The sequence below is a fragment of the Conger conger genome, chromosome 10 (assembly GCF_963514075.1).
Source record: "Conger conger chromosome 10, fConCon1.1, whole genome shotgun sequence".
In the NCBI taxonomy this organism is placed as follows: Eukaryota; Metazoa; Chordata; class Actinopteri; order Anguilliformes; family Congridae; genus Conger; species Conger conger.
The window spans coordinates 45,975,239-45,981,238 of NC_083769.1; positions in this window are offsets into that span (position 1 = coordinate 45,975,239).

Genomic DNA, 6,000 nt, shown 5'->3' on the forward strand with positions numbered 1-6,000 from the left:
CCAGTGATGAATAGGTTCATTAAAAAATTACATAAGAGCTAGTGTTTTTCCACTCGTATATTAAGATGGTGGAAATTCCCAAACCGGAGGGGCAGATGAGATAAAATATCGGGGAAATTTCTTTTGAGGTATGAGAAAATGACAATTGGAAAAACAGAAATAATTAATATGATCATTAAAAAACAAGTTACATAAGAGATAAATGTCTTCCCGCTTGAAATATTGGGGACATTTCTTATCAAAAAGATAAACTTTTGTATGCAAAAAAGATATATAAGGAATAAGCTTTTAGACCTTAGGATGGGATCTTAGAATTTAGCCTCACAAGATATCTACGAGCTGTTGAAGAGAGCGCAACGCAAGACAGCTGTAGTCAAGCCGGAGTGGCGCACTCCCTCTGCGCGCCACTCCGGGATCTGGATATGGAGAACAGAGTGATGTACGCGGTGCGGACTTAGCCCAAGAGTTGTGGCAGCGGGACTGATGTCGAAGAGGTGTTCATGCGCATCCCTCATCATACAGAAAAGCTGGTGAAAGAGTTAAAGGGCTTTTACGACATGCTTGGAGCCGTGAACTGCACCTGGAGGCCAACAGACGGGACGCGGGGTTCCTCCACGCTACAGAACACCTTCCTGCTGGACCCACGCAAGAACCTGAAGCCTCCCCCCCTAACCTCAGTGTCAGTGAGGAGAGGCATATGCTGCGGCTGCACTGCAAAACCCCCGACGTGTTCGAAGACATACCAGTGCACATCCCATACAACAGGCAGGAGAAGTACGAAGTGCAAAGTCACGTCTTTCGAAAGTCTGGGTCCTGATCCTGCCCCAGATTCCCAAACCAATGCAGCTGTTCAAAGAGCTCATCAACAGCAAGGAGGAGGGATCAAATCCCGCAGAAAACGAGATGGCTATATTTAGGACATGGGTGGTAATTATAATCTATATTACTTGTAGAAGTAGGAAAAGTAATACATAGAACTAATACATTATAAGTTTCCTTTTATTTTTATGTCTTTTATTTTTTAGTAAGATACTATATACGATATAAATAAGTAGTAGACTTTAGGGGTGTTCGTACCCATTGTATTAATGGAAGTTCAGTAGCTTTTATCTGCGTGAAGGGGGAGCCATAAGATAAGGTAAAGGCCAAAGAGGATGATGGATATTTGAGGGGTGTACCTTGATTTTTAAACATCATAGGTGGAAAGGTAACTTAGAAAGAGCTAAAGGGGTATATGTAACTTGCATGTGATCAGCAAACTGCAAAAGATGATATGTACACTGTAATCTGTATAACTCTATTCTTTTGATTGATTATAATAAAGTATATCTTACTATAATCATATGTGATAAAGATTCTTTAGAGGAATACATTGAATACAGGACATCGAATACCAGATTTGCATCACACCCTTCACTTCGAGACTGGGCTGGAAGTTCAGTAGAACTTACCAGGGCTCCAGGACGTTCGGAGTACTTGAGTTCGTCCCCGAGACACCTCCTCGTGGGGTACTGCTCGTGGGAACGTGAGGTCTGAGCTCGGCAAGGGGTCCGTGGCTCACGACAATAGTCTGCCCAAGTCTCGTTCTCGTTGCTGTGGGGTTGCCGCTCAGTCTTTCTCCTTCCTCAGTATTCGGATCTCGTATCGCTTTCTCCTCCCGAAGGCGGTCTTCGTTTTAGGGAACCGGATCTCGGGTCGCTCCCTCTTCCCGGAGGCGGCCTTAGTTAGAGATCCTGCCAATCCCTTTCCAGTCCCGGACTGTTGAGACTCAGACCCTTCTGAAACAGAAATGAGTTAGAGATCCTGCCGACTACGCCAAGTTACTGTGGGGGAAATTCCAAGGAGGGACGTCTTGCAAGCAACCTTTCCCGTTTAAAAGAACCCAGTTCTTTCACAGCAAGGAGAGTTTCAATAATAATAATACAAACTTTATTAACCCTAAAACAAAGCACGGAGAATGCCTCACACCAATGTGAGAAAACACTCTAGATTTTAGCAGACAGGGTGTCTATTCTTATACCATTACACATCCAAAGTTTATCACATGAATACATTATGGTGAAAGCCAATCATCATACAGTGTTTCAGTACTTTTCCATCACACGTTGTACTCCTGGGCCCACCTCTGCTCCTTAAGTCATATAACATTTGTTTTGAAATTAACACACTGCTACAGTAACTACAAAGGTTACATTTATCATCCGTGGTTCCTCCTAGGCTGGTTAAGGAGGATCCAACGTTATGATCTTTTCTATCATAACAAGCACCTGAGAGCACCCAACAATGGGAGAGTGTTCTGCCTTATCTCCTGAAGCCGCGGCCGAGCACTCACCCCTCCCTTACATTTTTGCTGGTTATCTGTCACAAGCACAATTTATTCTTTTTAAGCAGTTTTCTAACTATATCCATCCATCCATTATCTGAACCTGCTTATCCTGAACAGGGTCGCAGGGGGGCTGGAGCCTATCCCAGCATACATTGGGCGAAAGGCAGGAATACACCCTGGACAGGTCGCCAGTCCATCGCAGGGCACACGCACCATTCACTCACACACTCATGCCTACGGGCAATTTAGACTCTCCAATCGGCCTAACCTGCATGTCTTTGGACTGTGGGAGGAAACCGGAGTACCCGGAGGAAACCCACGCAGACACGGGGAGAACATGCAAACTCCGCACAGAGAGGCCCCGGCTGACGGGGATTCGAACCCAGGACCTCCTTGCTGTGAGGCGGCAGTGCTACCCACTGCACCATCCGTGCCGCCCTTTCTAACTATATGCATTGTACATATCTGGATACATATATCCTAGGTTACATTGTACTACATTATATTTTTCTCCCACAAGGGTGTGCGAAAAATCGGCAAGAAACACACCACACAGCGGGGAAAACAAAGCCACACAATATACTCGTGGTACAATTTCAAGACTCGATAAGGATAACCAAAATCAAATGTAAATACTGACATATCTTTCATGTTGCACCTGGTTTATCGAAGCTTATCTTATCGTTCAAAAGTCACAATTGGTATCGTCACACCTACATACTGCATTTGACAGGATCATGATCACCAACTGGAGTGACCCCACAACAATTATGAATTCAGCAGAATACTCAGCATCTCACCAATAAATCCAGCACCTTCTTGTTTCCACAAACTCTCCCTTTTGTCTGAAAACAAGTTTACATTTTTTTCAGAGGACTATAACACAATAAAATACTGAAAGATTATTTGATGTGACTGACACCTTGACAAAAACAAACATCCTTATTAAGTCCAAAGTACATTGTGTGGCTTTGTTTTCCCCGCTGTGTGGTGTGTTTCTTGCCGATTTTTCGCACACCCTCTCCTGATCTCTTTCCCAGTGACTGCTGAACCGTGAGTCATAAGTGCCCTGTCCTATTGAACTGTGAGAATATTTTGAAAGACAGTTAGGATACATAAGGAGTGGAGAACTTGCTCCAAAGAGGCACATAAATCAAAAGTAGTTCAGAAGCAACAACCTTACGTTGAAAAAAATAACATTTACGATACTACTTTGTAGCTTTAATGTCATATAACATTACCAACCAGTTAGGTGTTTCGTGACATGATGTTGGCACCATACAGAAGTTTATGGAATTACCACATTTGTTTAAAAGTCCTTCCTTTGTACTACGTTAAAAAAAAAAAGAATTAAAAAAAAGTTAATTATGACTTGAAAAAATTCTTTGAAAGCTGATGATTTAACGCTAATGCGTCTTCCTGCTTCTTCACTGTTGCAACCGTGTGAAACGCCTCTTCACCAAATTTGCTAACCTTTCCTATGCTATAAGGTGCAGTGTGTACGGTGAAGTTTGTAAAAACCCGGATCCAAAATTGTCAAGTCTAACAATATTACCATCGCTCTGAATGACTAGAATCGGACAGGAAATGTGTCTCCCGGCTTCAGTGGCACATGCCTGCATTGTTTGACAGAATAAATATATTGCGAAATATACTGGGTCGAACTCCAGGGTGTAGGGATGGAACCTTGGCATGTATACATGTCAAAATAGCTTTTAAAAAAATAAATACAAAATAAATATAAGCTGCCTGGCTATTTTCTGGACTCAGTATCCTAATGCCGACTACAACATACCCTGCCTCGTCACTGTCTCTCTCCCTTTATGGAGTAAGTGGGGAAACCGTACATCTATGTTATGAATAAATTGTCGTGAGCTACGGACCCCTTGCCGAGCTCAGACCTCACATTCCCACGAGCAGTACCCCACGAGGAGGTGTCTCGGGGACGAACTCTCTTTTCCTTTAAGTATTTTGAACGTCCTGGAGCCCTGGTCAGTTCTACTGAAATCATATACCAGATTTGCATCACACCCCTTCACTTCGAGACTGGGCTGGAAGTTCAGTAGAACTTACCAGAACTCTCTTTTCCTTTAAGTACTTCGAACGTCCTGGAACCCTGGTAAGTTCTACTGAACTTCCAGCCCAGTCTCGAAGTGAAGGGGTGTGATGCAAATCTGGTATATGATTTCCTGTATTCACTGTATTCCTCTAAAAGAACCTTTCTCACATATGATTATAGTCAGATATACTTTATTATAATCAAAAGAATCAAAAGAATAGAGTTATACAGCTGACAGGTTAAATATCATCTTTCAGTTTGCTAATCACATACAAGGTTCATATAACCCCTTTTGCTCTTTCTAATTCACCTTTCCACCAGATGTTAAATTCAAGGTACACCCCTCAAATATCCATCCTCTTTGGCCTTTACCTTATCCTATAGCTCCCCCTTCTGGAAGTTAAAAGAAACCATTCCTAGAATATTATGTGCATCCCCACTCTAAAACTTCTCTACATTTTTTCTACCTTATATAGTATCTTACTGAAAAAGAAAAGACATAAAAATGAACGGAAACTTATAACGTTGAACTTCTATGTGCTACGTTTCCTACTTCTACAAGTGATATAGATTATAATTACCACTCAAGCTTGATTATAGTTGTTCTGCGTTGCTCTTTCTTCAACAGCCCGTAGATATCTTCCATCCATCCATTATCTGAACCTGCTTATCCTGATCAGGGTCGCAGGGGGCTGGAGCCTATCCTAGCATACATTGGGCGAAAGGCAGGAATACACCCTGGACAGGTCGCCAGTCTATCGCAGGGCACACACACCATTCACTCACACACTCATACCTACGGGCAATTTAGACTCTCCAATCAGCCTAACGTGCATGTCTTTGGACTGTGGGAGGAAACCGGAGTACCCGGAGGAAACCCACGCAGACACGGGGAGAACATGCAAACTCCGCACAGAGAGTCCCCGGCCGACGGGGATTCGAACCCAGGACCTCCTTGCTGTGAGGCGGCAGTGCTACCCACTGCACCATCCGTGCCGCCCCGTAGATATCTTGTGAAGCGAAATTCTAAGAGGCTACTCTAACGTCTAAAAGCTCACTCCTTATATATCCTTAAACTTGTATAAAAGTGTACCTTTTTTGATAAGAAATGTCCCCAGTATACCGAGTGGGAAGACACTTATCTCTTATGCGACTTTTTTTAATGAGCATATTCATCACTTTTATCTGCCTCACTTGTCATAATCTCTCCTTGGACTCTCTCCAAACTTTGATGTCATATACCCCTCCAATAGGGAGTTTCCACCATCTCAATACATTCTTCAGGTGCACTTTCTTGTGGCGCCTTAAGAAATCTACAAAGGACATCCAATTAATAGCCGAGTGTAATTCATCACCCAACTCCTCTACAGTCAGTCCAATAAATTATCAGATTATCATTTCCCCATCATCTATATTGTTTTCCTCATCTTTTTGCTTTAACCAGGCATTATGCTCCTCCCCTGTAGGGTTGGGGTATTCCCCGACTGCTCGCTCAGCATGTTGAATCTCCTCCAAGGTCATACTGGAACTCATTCTATGCATGGCCTCAGTCAGACCTTTAGCCTTGCTCCTTAGTACCCTAAATCTAAATCCCCCGACTTCAGACTCCTCTGCT